Here is a 24,896-nt window from a genome sequence, read left to right as displayed (position 1 = left end):
GCCATCATATGCAAATCTATATTTAGGGTGGTGGGAGGAGACTGTGGTCTACAAGCACGAGTCTTTCTGTAGCCATGTTCACACATGGCTCAGATTTATAGACGACGTATTTATGCTGTGGAGTGGGACTATGGAGGAGTGTGTGACCTTTATTTCTGAACTTAATAGGAATAGCTTGAATATTCGATTAACATCTAAAATCTCGAATAAGGAAATTGATTATCTGGATCTGAAGCTAATGAAGGTTGGTAATGAAATCTGTACCACTCTTTTTAGGAAAGAAACAGCTACAAATAGCTTATTGCACTACACAAGTTTTCATCCGAAACACCAACAAAATGGCATCCCAAAGGGACAGTTCCTCCGACTCAGGAGGAACTGTACCACATCGGAGGAGTTTCAGCGACATTCCAAAGAGTTGACTCAACGTTTTATCAAAAGGGGCTATCCGAGACGGATCATCTCTGATGCATTTGAGGGAGCAAAATCTAGGAACCGTGATGATCTACTCCAAGCACAGGTAAGAAATTGTGCTAGGCCACTAAGCTTGATTACGACCTTTAACAACCACTGGAGTGACATCCGGGAGATCCTCACTAAAAACTGGGGTATTTTGCTTAGTGAGCCAAAACTAATGAAACCTATCCCGGCAGCACCTAGCTTGGTTGCTCGGAGGGCGAAAAACTTCAAGGATAGCCTTTGCAATAGCCATTTTGTACGTCCTGTAAGGAGTTTGGAAAGGGGTAATAAGCTTTTGGGAACATACCCCTGTGGTAGTTGCAACATTTGCCAGTACACTGTGGCACAAGATGGCATTGTACTGCCAAGTGTGCCATTCAAGATTCAATCTAAGGCCTATTTTAATTGCAGATCCCGTAATCTGGTCTACGCTCTGGTCTGTGGCTGCCCGAAAATCTATGTGGGGCAGACGACGCAGGAACTAAGAAAGAGGATACAGCAACATCTCTCGAATATCTCAATGGCAAAGAGAGACCGGGACAAAGACAAACCTATTACATCAGTGGCTGCACATTTCCTGGAGGTCCATAGGAGCAGAATAGTGGGACTGCAGGTAATTGGATTGGAGCGTGTTCGCACAAACATAAGGGGGGGTGACCTGACAAAGGCACTTTTGAGATGCGAATCGAAATGGATCTATAATTTGCACAGCCTGGCTCCTAAGGGACTAAATGGAGAGTTATTATTCACAGGGTTTTATAAACTGCTGTGAATTATTTGTAATAATGCCCCTATCTCCAACTTTCCTGGCCCAGGTCTGGACATTATGGAAATGGTACTGGAAGGACTGTGAGGATGACCCCGGTACAAAACAATATAGGAGGACAAGATGGAATATCACCTGGATGTGGGATACACAGAACACTATGAAGATTATGGAGGACCTAGGCTCCATCGCCTGTTTGGACCTCACATATGGAATAGTGCAACCATCTGGACTGGACTAATGGAACGAGCATTGGTGGCTATTGCTATTGTTTTGATGACTCTGTTTCTGGACTCTCCATTGCAATTGCCTGGTATATCATGAACTATAAAATAATTAATTGTCTTTTGATGATCTGAGCTATGGGTCTGTTTTTATGGAGACTTTTCCTCTGTTGTGTTCCAGGTGGTTTGACATTTTGTCCGTTCTTTGTCTCCCTGATGATCAATATTGCATATATGGGGGGGTTTCCCTCATCTTTAGACGTAAAGCCTGACATATTTATAATAACTTTTACTTTGTCTTTATATATACCAACAACTCATTTGAGGTTTGGGTCTTTCCAAAGAGGGTAAAAGGTATGCGTAGTGGCTGTATCAGCTATATGTCGAACTTGGATATCGCATAAGATACTCAAATATGAGGGTCTCGTCTCTCTTTGAATGGCACCTTGTCCTCATAAACCCGAGTGAATATATTTGTTTAACATCAATCTTGTGGCAGATAATTACACTTGGATACCTAACATACATGCAAGCACTTGGGTCTGTCCTGCGGTGTTGTTATGGGCATCTTGATTGTTTGTGGAGACTAAAAGTACCCCTTATTCACCATCAGTATTTCATATAGAATTTTACTTGCCTTGCAGACCTGATTGGCCCCCCACTGAGATATAATTAAACCAACCGCATCACAGTGTTATACAGCAGTTTTTTTGGGGGAGCTTTGGGATGATGAGAAGCCCTCTATATAATGGGGTTCTTGGGATCGACTGAAATCCAATTTGGTCATATTTATCCATAATAAAATCGTATACCGTATATTCCGGCGTATAAGACGACCTGGTGTATAAGACGACCCCCCTACTTTCCTGTTAAAATATCGAGTTTAGGATATATTCACCGTATAAGACTACCCCTTTTCCAACGCATACCAAACACCGGTAAAAATTAAAAAAAAACAGATTTGAATTTAACATTGTCCTTTTTTTAATTTAAATTCTTATGACATGCAGGTATATAGCAGGAAAACTGTCACTCATAAACATATTAAAATAGGGGGGACCCCACGTCATTTTTTTGGGGGGGTCCCCCATTCTAATAGCTAGTAAAGGCTAGGTATTCAGCTGCGGGCTGATATTAGTAGCCTGGGAAGCTCCGTGGGTATTACCCTCTTCCCAGACTTCAAACATCTGCCCCAGCCGTCTGCTTAACCTCCGCTAGAGACTATAATGATGGTGGATCCCACGCCAATTTTCTTTTTAAAAAATCCTTTATTTTAACACTAAATGACAATTGAGGGGTTAATAAAGATGCAGTCCCTAAATTATTAATTTTGTAATTAATTTTTCCCAAAAATGTTGACGTGGGGCTTCGCCATATTTTTGTGTCCAGCCAGGTACAGCAGGCAGGAACGGGCTGCCCCCAACCACCAGCTGCCTATTTGTACCTGGCCGGACACAACAATATAGGGAAGCCCTTTTTTTTTTAATTATTTCATGAAATAATTTAAAAAAAAAATACATGGGGCTTCGCCCTATTTTTGTGTCCAGCCAGGTACAACTAGGCTGCTGGGGGCTGGAATCCGCAGCGCAGGGAGGCCCAAGCTTTCTGGGCCCCCCCCGCTGCAAATTGCAGTCCGCAGCCACCCCGGAAAATGGCGCGTTCATAGAAGCGCCATCTTCTGGCGCTGTACCCAACTCATCCAGGGCCCTGGTGCGGTGGCTCACTGGGTAATAAAGGGGTTAGGGCCAGCTTGGCATTATCAGCTGGCCCTAAGCCCGAAATTCATGGGGTCACGCCAATATTAGACATGACCACCATGAATTTCTAGTAAAGTAATTAAAAAAAACACAACACCCAGAATAAAGTCCTTTAATTGAAATAAAGACACAATTTTTTAATGTTCTAAATTAAACCATACTTACCATCACGCCCATTCCAGCTGAAGCCAACGATCTCCTGCAATAAAAGTAAAATAATAAAGCAACCTCATCCTTACCTTTCCATGGTTCCCAGGACCGGTCCAGCTCTGCTACATTCACATGACAGGCTGCACCGCAGCAGAACGCTGCCGTTCAGCTTGCCATGCGGCAGACACTGAGAAGCGCAGGCATGCTTGTGCTCCTCAGTGTCTGACTGTGACGGCATCCAGATGAGCCGAGATCATGTCCAATGAACTCTGCTCACCTCATGCACGTCACTGACAGCGTGGGAAAATTCTCCTGCTCCCCGCATGCGCAGTAGAAGTTTCCCACGCTGTCAGTGACGGACATCCAGGAGGTGAGCTGAGTTCATTGTCGGCTCATCTGGATGCCGTCACAGTCAGACACTGAGGAGCGCAAGCATGCCTGCGCTTCTCAGTGTCTGCGGGATGACAGGCTGGATGGCAGCGTTCTGCTGCGGTCCAGCCTGTCATCTCGATGTAGCAGAGCTGGACCCGTCCTGGGAACCATGGAAAGGTAAGGATGAGGTTGCTTTATTATTTTATTTTTATTACAGGAGATCGTTGGCTTCAGCTGGAATGGGCGTGATGGTAAGTATGGTTTAATTTAGAACAATAAAGATTTGTGTCTTTATTTCAATTAAAGGACTTTATTCTGGGTGTTTGTGTTTTTTTTAACTTTGACTATGGGGTTAGTAATGGGGGTGTCTTATAGACGCCTCTCCATTACTAACCTGGGCTTGATGTCAGCTGGCATTATAAGCTGACATCAACCCCAGCCCTATTACCCCACTGCCACCGCACCAGGGCAGCGTGGAAGAGCGAGGCTAAGTGCCAGAATTGGCGCATCCTATGAATGCGCCATTTCTGGGGCGGCTGACGGCTGGTGTTTCTAGCCTGGGAGGGGGCCAATATTCATGGCACCCTTCCTGGGCTATTAATATCAGCCCCCAGCTGTCTGCCTAGCCTTTGCTAGCTATTAAAATAGGGGGGACCCCACGTCATTTTTTTGGGATCCCCCATTTTAATAGCTAGTAAAGGCTAGGTATTCAGCTGGGGGCTGATATTAGTAGCCTGGGAAGCTCCGTGGGTATTACCCCCTTCCCAGGCTTCAAACATCTGCCCCAGCCGTCTGCTTAACCCCCGCTAGAGACTAAAATTAAGGGGAACCCCACGCCAATTTTTTTTTTAATAAATCCGTTATTTTAACACTAGATGACAAGTACAGTAACCAGCACTGTCCCTGTACTTCATATATATGTGACTGACATGTTTCTATCTATCTAATCTATGTGTGAAGCTCTATTCTGTCTATTATAAATTGTCGGGTACAGATGCTGAATTGCCGGCCGGCTTTTTTAAAGAGACAGTGCATGAAAACACTATTATTTGTTTTAATAAATCCTTTACACTAAATGACAAGTACAGTAAGCAACACTGTCACTGTACTTCTTATATATGTGACTGACATGTTTCTATCTATCTAATCTATGTGTGAAGCTCTATTCTTTCTATTCTAAATTGTCGGGTGCCGGCTTATGCCGATGCTGAATTGCCGGCTTTTTATATATTGTCACAGAAGCGATGCGAACTTCCCTGCTCCGGACACAGCGCAGCGCTTCTGTGACAAGTGAAAGCTGTCGGCACAGAAGCCCTGCGCTGTGTCCGGAGCTGGGAATACGCAGCGATGTGTCAGTTTCAGCACAGAAGCGCTGACTGTCTGGACCTACCGCCGCCGTATTTTAACTCCCTCCACCTTATATTAACTCCCACATGGCAGGGATACGGCCACGGCAGCTTATTAGCACCCCCAGAGTATCCCCGCATGTCAATTTCTGAAAGTTCAAAAGCATTACCGGCGTATAAGACGACCCCAGACTAGACAGAAGATTTTTCAGTCTTCAAAAGTCGTCTTATACGCCGGAATATACGGTATATATATTTTTGTCTCTGACTTATGTGTACGTTTATCTATAGCTGTGCGGGTGCTACGCCGGGTCGTATACCATGTTTAAATGAGCAGTGCTCACTGTATATTGGAGAATGCTTGTGATACTGTCAGTGTGTATCGGCATAATATTATTTATAAAAATATAAGAATTATTTTTTTTTTCTTTCCTTCACAAAGGAAAAAGGAAGAAAGGGGAAGAAAAGGGAAAGAAAAGTTGTTTTTGAAGGCGCTTTTTTTTTTTTTTTTTTTTTTGCTAGCTATCCATAATTGTGCTCTCTCTGATTCAGGTATACTTTGTTTGCCTCTGGCCAACTCTCCTGTGTGCCAAGCTGTTATGGGGGTATGTTATAAATAACTAGATTAATTTGATGACCTTTAGGGTCAGACAGGATTTATTAGGACTTGGGATAGCCTGTGGCAGGATGCCCAGCATATGGCATTACACCTATGAAAGACAAAATATTCTCACTATGATCGTGCTCTCTCCTTGCGCATAATGCATAACTTTCCAACATATATGATGTGACCTTTAGCCTTTGGGATGCGGGCATCACCCTGCTCATCATGGCTTTGTCTGCTTTGTGCAATGTGCATCTTTGCACAAGCTGCAGCGTTTGGGTTACCATGGGGAGGATGCGATCCTCCCCCTCACTTCCTGTATGCTCTCCAGCACATGTGCAATGCATAGCACTTCCAGGTTGGGGGTCACGCCATGTTCCTGCAATGTATGGTTTGGAGTGGCTGCATATCAGCTGCTGAAATGGTAATTAGGTTCTTGATTATATATAACAGCGTCATCTTACCTGTGCCCTATAGACCCCTGATGAAGCCACGTGTAGTGGCGACACGCATTGGGCACTGAATGCCCGCCTGCTTCATCCCAGCATAGGATTTTGTGCTCAGGGAGGTGATTGATCGTAGCGCTATTATGTGCTGGAGGGATACTTACAGCATGAAAGGGTTTTGTATTTATTTATACCCTGAATAGTACTTTTTGTGGTATGTGAGTATATAGTATTTGTCAGCTCAGATATTCTATATGGGCTTCATTTATGTTTGGGACTCTTTGTATTTTTCAATATATACTCTGCTGTAGTAGGCACATATTTCCCTCTTCATCTTTCTGGACTATAGTACACCTCCTTGAATACTAATGTCAGGCAGTCATAACTAATTTGCATGTGTACGATATTGATCACCAGGGATAATACTGGCACTTGTTGTATTATGGTACTGCTTCTTCTGTTGTAACTAGGGATGTTTTTTTTTGGAGCAGGTGGGCTTCAAATTAGTGGGTAACCCCCACTATATTGATTTTACTTGTGTTTTAGCTATTTGGGTTTTTTGACGTTGTTTGTATGTATTTATATTTGTAATGAATAAAATTTATTGTCACTTATTATAACGTTTGATAATTTATTGAAGTATTGCTGGGTGATCACTGCTTCATAGCACACCTCTTTTCCCTTTTTTCAGATGCAACAAGGCCGTCGATATTCAGGTCAGACTCCACACATAAGACCTCAGGAGTGGACATGGATGTCTGACATATGTACCATCCTGACAAACTTTGAGGAGGCCACCAAGATGGTGAGTGGCGATGACGCCATCATTAGCGTCATCATTCCACTTCTCTGTCTTTTGCAACACTCTCTGCAGAGAATTAAAGAGGAGGCATTGCAGCCAGAGTATGATGAGATGGATCAAGAACCCGTAATGGGCGATTACACACAGCCCAGCCTCATCTCATCCCAACGTGCATTGGGGAACAATGAGGGAGAGGAGGAGGAGGAAGAACCGGAGCTGGTATCATGCGCTGTAGACGGTAGTACCTGTACAACTGTCATACAGTCGGTTCAGTGTGGGTGGCCTGAGGACAGGGGGGAGGAGGAGTAGGAGGAGAGCATGGTCAGTCGTCATCTTGGTGAGTACACGGAAGTCTTGCCCGTTACCAGTCTGGCACGCATGGCTAACTTTATGTTACGCTGCTTTAACCGTGACCCTTGCGTTGTCAAAATGTTGGGTGACAGTCATTACTGGTTGGTGACACTTTTAGACCCCTGCTACAAGGAGAACTTTCACTCTCTTATTCCTGAGGTGGAGAGGTCTACAAAAATGTGGCAGTACCAGAAGGCCCTTGCTGCAGAACTCTTAAAAAAATTCCCAGCTGAACACGCTAGCGGCAGAGGTCACAGTTCGTTGCCCAACCAAGGTGTACAGGTGAGAGAGATGCAACTCCAATCCAGCAGAGGCAGGGGAACACTGTCAACATTCTGGGACAGATTTCTGACACCCGCCCAGCTTACAGGCCCTGAGGCGCGGGGTACTCTCACAAGGAGTGGAAAGTTTCAAAAGATGGTGAGGGAGTACCTTGCCGACCGTACCAGCGTCCTCCGTGATTCCTCTGTGCCTTTTAATTATTGGGTATCCAAGCTGGACACTTGGAATGAACTCGCTCTGTACGCCTTGGAGGTCCTGGCCTGCCCTGCCGCTAGCGTGTTATCGGAGCGTGTTTTTAGTGCCGCTGGGGGAATTATAACTGATAAGCGCACTCGCCTGTCAACTGACAATGCTGACAAGCTGACCCTTATCAAAATGAACAAGGGCTGGAATGGGCCAGACTTCTCATCACCACCAAATGACAGCAAAGTAACATAAAGTCAAATCCACTGTGTTATTTCGGGAGGTGTATTCACATGCACCGCTTCACACCCACACATGGGTATACGCTTCCTCATTTCGGCTGTTTTATGTTCTTCCCTTATGCTCAGCCTCCACCACCACTATACCACCAGGGTGCCAGCATTGCAAGCTCCTCCGTCCTTATTTTTGTCAGCTTTTGCTTGGAAGGCATAAGCAAATCCTATGGGAGACCCACTCCCCAATAATGGGACTTATGTTTGTAATATGCTGTACTGCATGGTTCTTGTAAGGGGCATTGCAAGTTGCTCCATCCTAATTTTTGGAAGCTTTTGCTTGGAAGGCGTAAGCAAATCCTATGGGAGACCCACTCCCCAATAATGGAACTTATGTTTGTAATATGCTGTACTGCATGGCTCTTGTAAGGGGCATTGCAAGTTGCTCCGTCCTAATTTTTGGAAGCTTTTGCTTGGAAGGCATAAGCAAATCCTATGGGACACCCACTCCCCAATAATGGGACTTATGTTTGTAATATGCTGTACTGCATGGCTCTTGTAAGGGGCATTGCAAGTTACTCTGTCCTAATTTTTGGAAGCTTTTGCTTGGAAGGCATAAGCAAATCCTATGGGAGACCCACTCCCCAATAATGGGACTTATGTTTGTAATATGCTGTACTGCATGGCTCTTGTAAGGGACATTGCAGTTCCTCATAATTTTTGGAAAGCCTTCCATTCACTGCTTAGGCCAACAGTGCACAGGAGACCCAGTTGCTATAAATGGGAAAAAAAGGTTTAGTTAAGGCCCTCTGACCTCCATGTCATTTCCAAGGGGCATTGGAGTGCCTCGAAATTTTTGGTAGGCATTGCACTCACTGTATGCCCTATAACTGTGTAACCGAACCGCTCCTTTTGTTACAGAAACATATCCTACAAGACATATCTGGTTGACTGGCCTGATATTGATGTGAATGGTCCCTGTTCCTCCTGCTCTTTCTCCTTTGCCACCACCTCATCCATCATTTATCACCTGAAGCTTTGTTTTAACCGGAGTCATAGAACTTGGATAGTAGCAGGAAAACATCCAGCAATCCGAGGAGGAGGTAGGATATGCGCCAAAACGCTCCTCAGGCCTAGCCGCTACTACATACAGTACATGCGCTTGAATTCCAACAAAACAAAGCAGATACTAACTTCTATCATCCTCATCATGCTCCTCACCTTGGCACTCTCAACTCCCCTGATGGAGAAGCCAGGGCCCACCGGAGGAGTCTGGTTGTCTGGTGGGCTCGGCCAATGCTGCCCTAAAGTAGGCCAGGCTAAGAAAAGTGTGGGAAAGGTTACCGGGACAAATAGGGGTGGCTGGGGACCGAGTATGGACACCCGGCCACTCCCTGGAGGCTGGGGAGCAAGCGGGGACATCCGGCCACTGGGCGGCTGGGGACTGAGTATGGATACCAGGCCGCCGACGCAGCCCTAGCGTGGTGGCCAGATTCCGCCTCCACATGCCTAAAAGGCCCAATTTAAAATGCAAGCAAGCAAGCAGTATGGTATTGCAGCCTGGGGGTGGGTGGGTGGCAGGCTGCATACTTGCGCTTGCATTGCAAGGAATGGGAGAGGTACAATTGAACACTACCCTGGGACAAGGACTTGAACGGGGATAGTTGCAAGTCTGCAACGACAGGTGCAGGGTGGGAGGCATCTTCGCATGTACCATGAACAGGGGTTTGGCATGCACACACTACAGCGGAATAGGCTCTCCTTCCCACTAAATGCACTGGGGAGGGCACAGGTAATGTTTTGGTATACGCGCTTAATCTTATGTATAAGGCACACCAGGACAAATAGGAGCGGCTGGGGACTGAGTATGGATACCTCGCTGCCGAAGCAGCCATGAGGTAGTGGCCAGCTTCGGCCTCCTCCAAACTAAAAGGCCCCATTTCAAGTGCAAGCTAGCAGTATGGCATTGCAGTCTGGGGGTGGGTGGGTGGCAGGCTGCACACTTACACTTGCATTAAAAGAAAACAAAGCGGATGCTAACTTCTGTCATCATCATCATGCTCCTCACCTTGGCACTCTCAACTCCCCTGATGGAGAAGCCAGGGCCCACCGGAGGAGTCTGGTTCTCTGGTGGGCTTGTCCAATGCTGCCCTAAAGCAGGCCGGGCTAAGAAAAGTGTGTGGGGGGATGTTCCAAGGAGAAATAGGGGCGGCTGGGGACCGTTTATGGACACCCGGCTGCCCCCAGGCGGCTGGGAACCGTGTGTGGACACCCGGCCACGGAGCGGCTGGGGACCGAGCATGGACACCCGGCCGCCGGGTGGCTGGGGACTGAGTATGGATTCCAGGCCGCCAATGCAGCCATGACGTGGTGGCCAGATTCCGCCTCCACATGCCTAAAAGGCCCAATTTCAAGTGCAAGCAAGCAAGCAGTATAGTATTGCAGCCTGGGGGTGGGTGGGTGGCAGGCTGCATACTTGCGCTTATATTGCAAGGAATGGGGGAGGTACAATTGAACACTGCCCTGGGACTAGAACTTGCATGGGGATAGTTGCAAGTCTGCATCTTCTGATGCGGCAAGGATCACTTCTGATGGGCACACTTTTAGACAGTTACCTGGGTGTCAGAGATGCTTCCAGGGGTCTTCCCCATGCTGTTCCCATGTCTTTTCAGCACTTTATGCATGTGTCACACAGCACTTGGCCAGATAAGGTTGTAAAATGTTAAAATGACATTTCCCGGTGAATGCATTTGTCACAGTTGAAAGCAATACAAAAGTGCAAAAACGCATAAAAAATGCTACTTGTGAACATAGCCGAAGGTGTGGAGGAGAATTTTTGTTTTTGGTTATTTATTTTACCTTATACACAAGTCTTTACCCTGGAAAATAAATTCCTTAACATATTTCACAGGAAAAAAGTTTCAGTTTCGTTTTTGAACGTTTTATTGTGAGCCCGTAAAAGTGGCTTAATACCTCTGACCACGTTGTTGACAGCAGTGACCTGGGGGTCAGAAATGCTTCCTGGGGCGATCCCCATGCTGTCCCCATGTTATTTGAGCACTGTCACTATCGTTTTGGGCACTTGTTAGGCTTTTAAAAGACTGCCGGGGGTGCCACCGCAAAAATGCTCGGGTCTCCCATAGACTAACATTGGGCTCGCTGCTCGGGTCGAGCACCCGAGTATCACGGCGAGCTCGGCCCGAGCTTTGAGCACCCGAGCATTTTAGTGCTCGATCAACACTAATAGGGACCTAACGTTGAAGGAAGCCTTCAATAATGTCACGGTCATAAATGGAGTGGCACAGGAGCCCGGGGCTGACACCAGGTTTCCCTGTTTTATGATAAGTAGGGAATTGTTGTACCGGGTCACAGAAGTGAGGGAAGAGCTGGTGGAGCAGTTAATAGTGCCAGGTCCCTATAGACGGAAGGTGTTGGATATGGTCCATTCGCATATCTTGGGGGGACATCTAAGGGTGGAAAAAACGCAGGAACGGATTATGCAGAGGTTCTATTGGCCCGAGTGTCACCAGGAAATATTAAAGTATTGCAAGTCCCCTCGTGCCATTGCCCATTATTAAAGTGCCATTCGAGAGAATCGCCATGGACTTGGTTGGTCCCCTGGTTAAATCTGCTCGTGGGCATCAATATATCTTGGTCATCCTGGACTATGCCACACGCTATCCGGAAGCAATTCCCCTGAGAAACTCCTCCGCAAAGAGTATAGCCCGCGAATTGGTCCATATTTCTTCCTGGACAGGTTTACTAAGGGAGATTCTGACCGACCAGGGAACACCCTTTATGAGTAAGGTAATGAGGGAGTTATGCAAGGTCTTGCAAATCTCCCAACTGAGGACTTCAGTGTACCATCCGCGGAAAGATGGCCTCATGGAGAGGTTTAATAAAACGCTAAAGAGTATGTATGCTGAGGAAGGCCATAGAAAAAGACTGTAGAGACTGGGACTGTCTCCTCCCTTATCTGTTGTTCTCCATTCGAGAGGTTCCACAGGTCTCTACGGGGTTCTCGCCATTCGAACTGCTGTATGGCCGACTTCCGCAAGGTCTCCTGGATGTAGCAAAGGAAACCTGGGAAGCCGAAGTCACGCCCTACAGAAGAGTCATCGAGCATGTCGCTCTGATGCAGGAGAGGATTGCGAAGGTGATGCCCATCATAAAAGGACATCTCCTCCACGTACAAGAGGTGCAGGCCAGGGTCCTCGTTCTGATACCTTCCGTGGAAAGCAAGTTCCTGGCCAAGTGGCAAGGACCGTATGAGGTGGTGGAAAAGGTTGGCGAAGTGAACGGGACGACGTAAGCCATACCAGATATATCACGTCAACCTCATCAAGCCGTGGCAAGACAGAGATGCGGTGGAAGCTCCATGCTTGCTCTTTAAACCAGAAGGCGAGGTTGGAGGGGTCACAATAGCGGAGACGCTAACGAAGGAGCAAAAACAGCAGTATCGGGAGTTGCTGCAGAAGAACAGGGACCTGTTCTCAGAATTTTCAGGCTGCACAAGCGTCATAGAACACAAGTTTCTGACGGAGTCACATGTGCGGGTGAACTTGAAGCCCTATCGGATACCTGAGGCCCGACGAGAGTTGATCTCTAAAGAGGTGGCTCATATGCTGAAGCTCGGAGTCATTGAAGAATCCAAGAGCGGTTGGTCGAGCCCTAATGTCCTGGTCCCAAAACGCGATGGTGAGTGGAGTTTCTGCAATGACTATCGGAAATTGAATGAAGTTTTCAAATTTGACGCGTATCCAATGCTGCGTGTCGATGAGCTGATTGAGAGACTTGGACCAGCAAGGTACATAACCACCTTGGATTTAACGAAGGGATATTGGCAGATCCACATGGCAAAGGGAGCCAAGGAGAAGACTACATTTTCTATGCCGTACGGATGCTTCCAATATGTCCGGATGCCGTTTGGACTGCAGGGGGCCCCTGCAACCTTCCAGAGAGCTACGGATCAAATCCTTGCACCCCATAAGCAATCTGCATACCTGGACGATATTGTTATCTTCAGCCCCGACTGGGAGAGTCATCTGGAAAAGGTCCAGACAGTGTTTGATGCTCTAAGGAAGGTGGGGTTTTCAATAAACCTGAAGAAATGTGCCATGGGGAAAGAAGAAGCCAAATACCTGGGTTATGTAGTAAGGAGAGGAGAGATAAAACCCCAAATCAGTAAAGTGGAGGCAATCCAAACCTGGCCGAGACCGCTGTCAAAGAAACAGGTTAGAGCCTTCGTGGGATACTACAGGAGGTTCATCCCGAGCTTCGCCATGATGGCCGTACCCTTGACTGACCTTCTTAAGGGGACGAAATCGACTATGGCTAAGAGAAGAACTGCAGAGGCGGAGTCGGCCTTTCAAGAGATGAAGGTGGCGCTGTGTCAGCAACTGGTCCTTGTGGCCCCCGACTTTAAGAAAGAGTTTATACTGCAAACGGACGCCTCGGATGTCAGTTAGGGAGCAGTCCTTTCCCAGGGGATACACAGGGAGGAGCACCCTGTTCTCTACCTGAGTAGGAAGCTGTCCTCATGTGAGAGGAATTATGCAGTCATAGAGAAGGAGTGCTTGGCCATAAAGTGGGCGGTGGACACATTACGGTACTATCTCAAAGGACGTAAGTTTAGATTGGTAGCCGACCATGCCCCACTCAGATGGCTGAGGGAAACTAAGGGTAAAAATGCTAGGGTCACCCGCTGTTTTTTAGCCCTACAGGATTATAACTTCCAGGTAGAACATAGAGCAGGGAGGCTACATGTTAATTCTGATGCCCTATCGAGAATCCCCTGTCTGTCAATAGAAGGTTTCAAGTCCCACAGCTTTAGGCATAGGGGGAGGTATGTAAGGTGGCTAATGGTCGCGTAGTCGATGGGAGATATGTATCACAGAGATGGCTGGTCTTTGTAATGTAACCCGGAGTATTTCTCTAGTGCACGTGACTCGCCCCCTGGGCCGTGGAGCACCCGGAACCGGGCTTCAGTGCGATGATGCGGGTAGTAGTGACAACCCGATCCCGTGGCTCAGGGTGGTCAGACCAAATGCTGTGGCAGTCTATTTGTAGAGTTATGAATGTCCGACTACGCCACCCGTGGATTGCGATCAGGGATGACCGCCGCTGCAAGGCAGACCGCTGAGGCTGGTGTTGGTGTGCAGCACAGGGATAGGATAACTCCCCACGGGAAGAGTGTAGCCTCAGGGCAATGTAGGTGGATGCTGGGGGTGATGGTGTAGGCCGCAGTAATAAGAGTTCAGAGTCTGCTTCAAAAGGTCCAGGGTCTTTATTGTAGGTATTACTACTGACCCTACAGGAGTACCGGGCAGGAATGGGCCTGGGTGTCTGAGGGCATTCGGGCGAGCCCCACTGGTCAGGGTGAGTGTGAAGGCCTACCGTTCTCTCTCTGCCCTTGCTGACTATCCCCCTTTTCGTGGTGTAATAGCCCACGTCCCTGAGCTGGCCGTGTACTTCGCCTGTATGGCTTGCGACTCGGGCCTTAGGTACCTTTTGCTTTTCCGTGCTGTACCGGTCCCTCTGTATGGTGGAGCCTCCAGGCTTCTTAGGCCAAGGGACCTGAAATCCCTTGCGGGTTGGTTATCTGCTGCAGGGCTTGCAACCCTGACAGCCTCGAACCCCAATGTCCGGTGGTGATTCTCTCAGCCAGGACCGGCTCTCGTCGCCTCTGTCCCTGGCTCGCAGCTTCTCCTCTGCCTCACGGACTCCTTGGCTACAGCTCAACTGTCCCTCCTTCTCTGGGACTAGTCTCAGTCCTGAGCTAGGTCGTCCAGTTCTCTCTAACCCTGCCCTCAGTTCCAGCTTTTATAGGGGCAGCCTGCTCCCCCTACTGGCCTGGGACAGGAGGTGCTGTATGCTAATTGTCCCTGACCAGGGAACCTCCCTCCTGCTCTCAGACACAGCCTTTAATATTTGTGGCATCCAGGCCTGGGGTGACACATTCCCCCCTAGTAAAATTTAGTACTCCGGGACTAAACAGGAAACACAAATACAGAGTATAAATACATGACCATAAACACAACAGGGAAGGAAATAACGAACAACATCACATATTGAGTTCTTTAGGTCACAGTGTGGTCTGTGACCGGGTGTCTATATCACCAACACAACCGGAGCCTTAACCAGGTGGGGGTCTGTCCTTGCCCCTAGTCCTTGACAGTCTTTATTCATTCCTTTGGTTAGGCTCCGAACATATTTACAAGGAAGTCCCGGTTACTCAAAGTTCATAACTTGTTAGTCCATATATCTATAAAAACTGGGAAAACAGTATTAATAACCAGGGTACAAACATAAAACATTAAATATATACACTGTGCATTTAGATCTTCCAGCGAGCTGGTATTTGACCCCTAGTGCTCCGGGTTGACCTCCGTAACCCACTGTCTGGTGGTGGTCTAACCTGGCTTTCCCCACTAGTATTAAGGGTACAGCTACTAGCTGGGTTTACAGGCAGGGCAGGCAGCTGTCTGCGGGTCCTTAGGCTTACCGCAGGCATAGCAGGCTCACTGTCAGCAGAGGGTTGACTCTCCTGGGCTGCTGGCAAGGGTTCTTCTGCCTCTGGGGCTGCTTGTTCTTTTTGTTCTTCTGTAGGCTCCTGCTGGGTAGGCTGAAGGAAGTGTAGGACGGGTACCACTATCACGTCATTTATCAGAGTCCAGGTCCGGGGGAACTCTCCGAGAACTGTGCTGATCATTTCTTCCTTGTCCTCTGCGGGTTCAAGGTCATCTTGATCTTCACTTGGACTCTGTAGTTGCTCGGGGCACCGTTTTAGGTGGTCTCTGGAGACGGTGCTAGTGGTTTCTCCTCCATCCTTGGTAATCACACATACCTTCGGGTTGTTGCGGTCGGACTGCAGTACTGTGTACGGGTCTCTCTCCCACTGGTCATCCAGCTTGTGAAGCCTTCTCTTCCGCTTCAGGACCTGCTCTCCAGGCTCCAGGGGACCAGCAGGGGCGTGTTGGTTGAAGAGCCTCTCTTGCTTTTCTCTCGCTTGAGCCAGACTCCTCTCCACACTCTCCTGTACCTTCTTGTACTGTAGCCGCCGTTCCGTATCCCAGTCCGCGTCTGGGGAGGTGTCCTCGGGTGTCAGGACTCCCATCTCCAGGTCTATAGGCAGCCTACCTGGTCTTGCTCGCATCAGGTAAGCCGGGGTGCAATTTGTAGCATTCACCGGGATATGGTTGTACAAGTCAATCAGGTCTGGCAGCTTCTCCGGCCACAGGCTGAGGAGATCAATGACGATATTGTTCATTTTCTCACACAACCCGTTGGTTTGCGGGTGGTAAGGCGTTGTCCGAATCTTCCTACAGCCGTAGAGGTTGCAGAACTCCTGGAAGACTTCCGCCTCAAACGCTGGACCTTGATCTGTCAAGACTTGTTTTGGATACCCGTGTGGACGGCAGAAGTGTTGTTGGAAGGCTCTGGCCGCCGTTTGGGCCGTCAAGTCTTTAACCGGGACCACCACCAAGAACCGGGAGTAATGGTCCACAATCGTGAGGGCATTGATGTAGCCGGACCGGCTTGGAGCCAGCTTCACATGGTCCAGAGCTACCAGCTCAAGAGGCTGCCTGGTGACGATGGGCCTCAAGGATGTCTTCTGGCTGGTACGGTCGTTCCTTCTGAGGTGACATGGACCGCTGTCCCTGCACCACTTCTCGATGGCCCCTCTCATACCAATCCAGTAGAACCGCTCTCTCAGTAGGAACTCCAGTTTCTTCCACCCGAAGTGTCCTGCTATGTCATGGTAGGCCTCCAGGACCATTGCTGCATCCCGTCTTGGGACCACTACCTGCCAGGTCAGCTCGTGCGTCCGGTGGTTGACAAGCCTTCTGCACAGCTTACCTTCGTAGAGGAATAGCCTGCTTTTCTCCTTCCATAACTGCTTGGCTTCCTCTAGAGTGTCCGGGCCAGGGCTAGCGTCTGCCTGGGTTAACATGTCTATCACCAGGCGAGTTGCAGGGTCACTATCTTGCGTTTCAGCCCAGCCGTGGTGGGGTAAGGGGTTGAACATGACGGTGGTTAGGTCTTTGTCTCTTACCCGGTGAGAATACTGATTGGCCCCATACCGGTGGAACACAGGGAGCTCTACTTCCTCCAGCTCTTCCGAATCTTCTTCTCCTTCGGGTAGGTGGGGCATTCTTGATAGGGCGTCTGCATTGGCGTTGGTCCTGCCTGCCTGGTATTTGATTGTGAAGTCATAATTGGATAGCCGGGCCATCCACCGCTGTTCTAGGGCACCAAGTCTTGCATTGTCCAGGTGTGTCAGCGGGTTGTTGTCCGTGTACACAGTGAACTTTGCGGAGGCCAGGTAATGCTTAAACCGTTCTGTGACGGCCCACACCACTGCCAAGAATTCTAGCTTGAAGGAGCTGTAATTCTCCGGGTTTCTTTCAGTGGGCCTCAGCTTCCGGCTGGCATACGCGATCACCCTTTCTCTGCCCTGCTGGTTCTGTGACAGTACGGCTCCCAGACCCACATTGCTGGCGTCTGTGTGGAGGATGAAAGGCTGGCCATAATCGGGGTATGCCAGGATCTCATCCCCCGTGAGGGCCATCTTCAACTGGCGGAAGGACTCCTCTTCCGGCTTGTCCCACTTGAAGGGTGGCTTGTGATTTCTGGATGTAGACTGGCCTATCAGGAGGTCCTGCATTGGAGCTGCTATCTTTGTGAACCCGGGGATGAACCTTCGGTAGTAGCCTACCAACCCGAGGAATTGCCTCACTTCTTTGATGTTAGAGGGGCTTGGCCAGCTCTTGATGGCTGTAACTTTGTCGGGGTCGGGGGCTACTCCCTCAGCACTCACCACGTGTCCTAGGTACTGGACCTTCGGTTTCAACAGGTGACACTTTGAGGGTTTCACCTTCAGGCCATAGCCTGCCAGGGCTTCGAACACCTCGGCCAGGTGCTTTAGATGGTCCTCGTAAGTCTTCGAATAGACAATCACGTCGTCCAGGTAAAGCAGGACCGTCTCGAAGTTTCGGTGCCCTAGACAGCATTCTATCAGCCTCTGGAATGTCCCTGGTGCGTTGCAGAGCCCGAAGGGCATACAGTTGAATTCACTCAATCCCATTGGGGTGGTGAAGGCGGTCTTCTCCTTGTCAGCCTCTGCCACAGGAACCTGCCAGTACCCGCTAGTAAGGTCCAAAGTAGAGAAGAAATTAGCTGATTTTAGAGCTGCTAAAGACTCCTCTATCCTAGATAACGGGTACGCGTCTTTATGGGTGATACGATTGATTTGTCTATAGTCCATGCACATTCTCATGGTACCGTCTTTCTTTTTTACCAGAACCAAGGGGGCTGTCCAGGGGCTACAGCTATCTCTAATGACCCCAGCTTCTTTCATTTCTCTCAGCATGCCCTTTGCGTTCTGATAATGTGCAGGGGGTACAGGTCTGTGTCTCTCTTTTATTGGTGGGTGGCTCCCCGTTGGGACGTGGTGTTCTACTCCCTTTACTCGGCCGAAGTCTAGCGGGTGCTTACTAAAATTTCTCTCGTACTCCTGAACCACCCGGTAGACTCCTTGTTTTTGGTGCAGGGGAGTGGAGTCAGCACCCACATGGAGTTTCTGGCACCAGTCCTCCTTGTGTTTCTGGGAGCCATTATCCTCCACCGGTGGAGATGGAGGTAAGGGTTCCACGACCCTGATAGCATTGTGTTCGACGGCAAACAATTTGGCTAGTGTAGCATACCGGGCAAGTGTACTTCCCTTTCCCCGATGTTTAAGATCCGGACGGGCACCCTTCCATGGCGGACATCAACCACCCCCCTGGCTGTCAAAATGGTGGGCCTGCTGTCTGAGTACACGGGTTCTACCATGGATTGGTAGTCTCTCCCTCTTAACCCGATTGCAGTCCGACACCAGATCATCATTTCACTTTTGGGAGGCATGGCAATGGGGAACGGGTCGCTCATCCTCACGCTACCGATCTCACCACCAGACAGTTCTACCTGTTGCTGTCTCATCAGGGCTCTTATCTCTTTCTGGGGGACCCTCTGTTGGCTGGAGCTCGCATTCATCGCCACCTGCTGCAAAATCACAATTACTTCTGAAAGACAGTTTTCAATCACATTAGTACCCAAGGTTATTTTAGGGTGACTTTCACGACGGTCAATGTCCACAATGATCACTCCCTGTGCCGGCAGTTCCACCTTACCAATCTTGATGGTCATCTCTCTGAACCCCACCTGCGGCACGGGTTGGCCATTGCTTGCGATGATGCTTAAGTCATCGTCTGGATAACGGGTTATATCCGCGTCACTCCAGTACCGCTTGAAAAGTACGTAGGGGATGGTAGTCACTTGGGACCCGGTGTCCAGCAGTGCACTCATGGGGATACCGTCCAGCACTATGGGTAAGACCGGGCGTCCCCCCACGTACTTATCACGCCAATTAGACGGGCCTGATGACCTTATGCCTGGGGGTTGGCCCTCTGCCCCAGGTCGGACCCATTTAAAGTACAGTACCTTGCTATGTGTCCTGGCTGACTGCAACGGCGGCAAATCGGCTGTCCATCCTCAGTGTAACGGTCGGCGGGCCTCCCTCTGAACGACGGGATCCTCCTCTGTCGACGCCACGGGACATCTTCCGGACTGGAAGCCAGCTTGATTGGTCTTGACGTTTCCACCTGCAACGACTGTACGGTCCTGGTCAATGCAGCCACACTCTTTGTTAGTTCTTGGACCTGATGGTGCAGGTTTGCGGGCTGGGATGGATTTAGGGCCTGTGCATCAGCCCCCACAAGGTCTACGGGGTAGGGCGCTGCCTCCTGATGGTAAGTGATGGCAGGGCGCCGGGGAACTACAGCGCCACTTGGTGCGGGTTCTCGGAGCACCCGGATGGCCCTATCCTTGAACTGCGCAAAAGTCAGATCGGGGTTCTGTAGGGCCATGAGGCGCAGCTGGGTTCTGTGGGCGCTGGACAGCAGACCTTCTATGAACTGGTCAGTCAACAGTTTATCAGTGTCCTGCACGCTGCCAGGGTCAGCTTGTTTGATTGCTCCCAGAGCTTCTTGCAGGTTCAAGGCATAGTCTCTGATACTATCTTGGGCTCGCTGCTTACAGCCATAGAACCGCATTTTGATTTCTGCTGAGGTACGGGTATCAAAGGTACTCCGCAGCCGGGTCAGAATGAACTTTACAGTCCTTTTCTCCTCATCTGACCATGATTTCACTTCCCGCTGGGCTGCACCGGTTACCTGCCCCGTCAGAATGCTCACTTTCTGTTCTTCTGTCAGGGGATAAACTTTAAATAAACTGTGCAGTCTTTCCTTAAAGTCAGTTAACGTATGGGATTCCCCTGAGTATTGGGGCAGCCAGGCTGCTCCGGGGATGTAGGGCCTGGAGAACGGCATCACCGCTGCTGCAGCCACTCTGGTGGTAGAAGGTCCCTCTGCGTCATTCATCTTCCTGCCCCCAAGTTAACCGTGGCCTACTTTCCGTTGATCCTCTTCCGTAGACCGCGCCTCCGCTGGTGCTGCGTCGGGCGAGGACCTTGCGTCGCTTCCTGGTGACGTCAGCGTCGCTCTCTCTCCTTCCAGGACCTTGCGCAGCGCCGGTGCGTAGGGCGCGGCTTCACGTCTCGTGCGGTTTGGACGTCCACGCCCCTCTTCTTCCCGCGCAGCGTCCCGAAGATGGCATCCGATGGCGGGAAACGGCTGAAGATGGCGGGAAAACGGCTGAAGATGGCGGGAAACGACTGAAGATGGCGGGAAATCTCTTTTTAAGGTATGTGTACAGTCTTTTTCAGGCACGCAATACCCGTTTGTGGCGGGTTGGTCACAATCCTGCCGACTACACCAAAGCTGACTCGCCCCCTGGGCCGTGGGGCACCCGGAACCGGGCTTCAGTGCGATGATGGGGGGTAGTAGTGGCAACCCGATCCCGTGGCTCAGGGTAGTCAGACCAAATGCTGTGGCAGTCTATTTGTAGAGTTATGAATGTCCACCCATGGATTGCGGTCAGGGATGACCGCCGCTGCAAGGCAGACCACTGAGGCTGATGTTGGTATGCAGCACAGGGATAGGATAACTTCCCACGGGAAGAGTGTAGCCTCAGGGCAATGTAGGTGGATGCTGGGGGTGATGGTGTAGGCCGCAGTAATAAGAGTTCAGAGTTCGCTTCAAACAGTCCAGGGTCTTTATTGTAGGTATTACTAATGACCCGACAGGAGTACCGGGTAGGAATGGGCCTGGGTGTCTGAGGGCATTCGGGTGAGCCCCACTGGTCATGGTGAGTGTGTAGGCCTACCGTTCTCTCTCTGCCCTTGCTGACTATCCCCCTTTTCGTGGTGTAATAGCCCATGTCCCTGAGCTGGCCGTGTACTTCGCCTGTATGGCTTGCGACTCGGGCCTTAGGTACCTTTTGCTTTTCCGTTCTGTACCGGTCCCTGTGTGTGGCGGAGCCTCCAGGCTTCTTAGGCCAAGGGATCTGAAATCCCTCGCGGGTTGGTTCTCTGCTGCTGGGCTTGCAACCCTGACAGCCTCGGACCCCAATGTCCGGTGGTGATTCTCTCAGCCAGGACCGACTCTCGTCGCCTCTGTCCCTGGCTCGCAGCTTCTCCTCTGCCTCACGGACTCCTTGGCTACAGCTCAACTGTCCCTCCTTCTCTGGGACTAGTCTCAGTCCTGAGCTAGGTTGTCCAGTTCTCTCTAACCCTGCCCTCAGTTCCAGCTTTTATAGGGGCAGCCAGCTCCCCCTACTGGCCTGGGACAGGAGGTGCTGTATGCTATTTGTCCCTGACCATGGAACCTCCCTCCTGCTCTCAGACACAGCCTTTAATATTTGTGGCAGCCATGCCTGGGGTGACACACACGCATGCACTAAGAAGTCTAATTGGTGCACCTGGGAGACGGGTTACGGGTTTCTAAGAGAGAATGGGCGGGTCCAGCGACCCACATACCTCACCTCTGGGTGTGGTTACCAGCCTATATATTGGAGGCTATTGTTTGGCTCATGGTCTGTGTGTCTGGAGGGAGGAGGCCTCCTGTGTATAGTTGTCTCCAGACTAGGCCATACTACACCAGCCTGTGTGACCACAGCCCTGGCTAACCAAAGACTTTTGCTAAAAGGACTGTTTACTTTGCTTTTTTGCCTGCACTAAAGGCTCTTTGTTTGCATTTAACTTTCTGGCCGGTTTATGAAGCCAATAAACTGTACTGGACATTTACAGGAACGTGCCTCCTGTTTGCCTCACATCGCACCTGAGTGAGTACAAGAGGGAGAGGTGAGTTGAGGTCTAGAGTGTGGCCATCTTTGTGAGTGGGTGCAGAAGACCATTGAGCAAGGTCGAAGGAGGAAGTGAGAGACAGGAGCTCTGAGACAGATGAGAGGGAAGTGTCAATGGGGATGTTGAAGTCGCCCATGATGATAGTGGGGATGTCAGCGGAAAGGAAATGAAGTAGCCAGGTGGTGAAGTGGTCAAAGAAGGTTGTGGCTGACCCTGGGGTGGTAAATGACAGCCAGTTGGAGGGGGAGAAGATGCGCACACAGTGCACCTGAAAAGAGGGGAGAGTAACGGAGGGTGGCAGTGGGGTTTGGGTAAAGGAGCAGTTATCTGACAGGAGAAAACCTACTCCTTTGCCATGTTTGCCGCTGTTGTGGGAGGGTGTGGGAAAGATGGAATCTACCATACGAAAGTGCAGCTGGAGAGCCCGTGTCAGAGGGGGTGAGCCATGTTTCGGTGATGGTGAGGAAGGAAAGTTTGTTAGTAATGAAAATCCCCTTCTGGGATCTGGTACAGCGCTATGCTCTCCCTTCCTGTGATCCGGTACAGCGCTATGCTCTCCCCTGTGTGATCCAGTACAGCACTATGCTCTCCCCTTGTGTGATCCGGTACGGCGCTGTGCATTCCCTCCTGTGATCTGGTCCAGTGCTGTTCCCTCCTTTCCTATCATCCGATATATCCAACCATCCCCACCTGTGATCTTGTACAGCGCTGTGCTCTCCCCTCCTGTGATCTGGTGTAACGGGTCTGGGAGGCGGAACCTCTGAGCTACTATACAAGGGGGCGGTCCTTGTAAGGGAGCTGGTGGCGACCAGGGAAGACAGGCAGGCAGTCACAGCAGGTGACCGGGACAGTCTCTGAGTGAACGGGCTGGAGGTCACGGCAAGTGACCGGGGCAGTCTCTGGATGAATGGGCAGGAGGTCACGGCAAGTGACCGGGGCAGTCTCTGGGTAAAGGGTAGGTACGACCTGTGATGGCAGAGCCTCCAGGTAGGTTAGCAGGCAGATGGTTGATGTGTGCTCCCAGGTGAGCAAGCGAGAGTCTCTGGACTGGCAGGTGGTCACAGCACGTGACGGCGGAGCCTCCAGGTAGGCTAGCAGGCAGGTAGCAGATGTGTGCTCCCAGGTGAGCGGGCAGGAGTCTCTGGAATGGCAGGTGGTCACAGCACGTGACGGCGGAGCCTCCAGGTAGGCTAGCAGGCAGGTAACAGGTGTGCGCTCCCAGGTGAGCGGGCAGGAGTCTCTGGAATGGCAGGTGGTCACAGCACGTGACGGCGGAGCCTCCAGGTAGGCTAGCAGGCAGGTAGCAGATGTGCGCTCCCAGGTGAGCGGGCAAGCTGGTCCATAGACAGACTGACAGGAGTTGGAGGGCAGACCGTCGGACCTCAGGCTAGCAGGCAGGTAGCAGAGGAGCGCTCCCAGGTGAGCGGGCAAGCTGGTCCTTAGACAGACTGACAGGAGTCGGTAGGCAGACCGTCGGACCTCAGGCTAGCAGGCAGGTAAGCAGAATATCAGGCAGGAATCAGACAGCAAACTGGCAGGAATCTGGCAGGTAACTGGCAACGGGACCTGAGGGCTGAAGCAGAGTAGTGAACAGTGCAACAACATTGCTCGGGCACCTCCATTTTGGAGGAGGTGCCTTATATATGGTGAAGTCCTCCGGCCATTGGCCGGGGACTCCTTAGGACGGCGCGCGCGGTCCCTTTAAGAGGGAGGGAGCGCGCGCGCCCTAAGCACAGTGGCCGGGAAGGAGCGCGCGCTGCCAGCAGAGCGGGAGGAGGACGCCGGGCTCGGAGCAGAGGGGTGAGGGGAACAGCGTCCCTGCCTAGCAGAGGGCAGGGACGCCGGCGCTACAGTACCCCCCCCTTTAGCCCCCCCCTTTTTTAGGCCAGAGAGAAATTTAGCTAGGATGAGAGGGGCATGGATGTTCTCCCGGGGCTCCCACGTTCTCTCTTCAGGACCAAACCCCTTCCAATCTACTAGAAAAAAGGTCTTCCCTCTTACCCTTTTGGTGGCCAGAATGTTCTCTACCTCAAATTCGTTTTCAGCGGAAACCGGAGCAGGAGGCGTACCTGTAGACTTGGAAAAAGAGTTAAGTACCACAGGTTTGAGGAGAGATACATGGAAGGAGGTAGGGATCCGCAAGTTGGCCGGGAGTTTCAGTTTATAGGCCACCGGGTTGATCTGACTGATGACCTCCAGGGGACCGATGAACCGAGGCCCTAACTTATAGGAAGGAATCTTGAGCCGGACATACTTGGACGAGAGCCAGACCTTATCCCCTGGACGGAATTGAGGAGGATCCAGACGTTTTTTGTCAGCATGTCTTTTCATACGCTCGGATGACAGAAGGAGTGCGGATCGGGTACTCTCCCATATGGAGGAAAATTTGTTAACAAGAGATTCCGCAGCCGGATTGTCCACCGAGGTGGAGGCGGGAAATGGGATCCGAGGATGCTGACCGAAGACAACAAAAAACGGGGATTTGGAGGAAAATTCGCTCTCGTGATTGTTGTAAGAAAATTCGGCCCATGGCAGGAGATCCACCCAGTCTGAATGGTGGGCATTAACGAAGTGCCGGACGTAACTGTTCAGGTTCTGATTGATCCGCTCCACTTGACCATTAGACTGTGGGTGGTAAGCGGAGGAGAAGTCCAGGGTGACGTCTAGCAGTTTACAAGT

The 24,896-nt window shown here is 50.3% G+C and overlaps 2 long non-coding RNA genes across 2 annotated transcripts in view; both read left to right on the top strand.

Annotated features, from left to right (window-relative positions):
• Nucleotides 1–306: 306 nt before the first annotated feature.
• LOC141153340 (uncharacterized) lies at nt 307–1,393 on the top strand. The gene is made up of 3 exons (XR_012247287.1): nt 307–520; nt 871–1,072; nt 1,275–1,393. It is a non-coding gene; the product is annotated as an uncharacterized lncRNA (long non-coding RNA).
• Nucleotides 1,394–5,999: 4,606 nt separating this feature from the next.
• Nucleotides 6,000–24,896, top strand: part of LOC141155299 (uncharacterized) — a 30,274-nt gene continuing 11,377 nt past the window's right edge. The window contains exons 1-3 of the long non-coding RNA XR_012247532.1: nt 6,000–6,102; nt 6,816–6,929; nt 8,897–9,078. This is a non-coding gene — a long non-coding RNA (uncharacterized lncRNA). The remainder of the gene's footprint in view (nt 6,103–6,815; nt 6,930–8,896; nt 9,079–24,896) is intronic.

The sequence above is a fragment of the Phyllobates terribilis genome, unplaced genomic scaffold (genome assembly GCF_046119375.1).
Source record: "Phyllobates terribilis strain yellow unplaced genomic scaffold, ASM4611937v1 Scaffold_7__3_contigs__length_470593459, whole genome shotgun sequence".
Classification (NCBI taxonomy): domain Eukaryota; kingdom Metazoa; phylum Chordata; class Amphibia; order Anura; family Dendrobatidae; genus Phyllobates; species Phyllobates terribilis.
The sequence above is the reverse complement of the archived record's forward strand: the minus strand, read 5'-3'. Positions and strand labels throughout refer to the sequence as shown.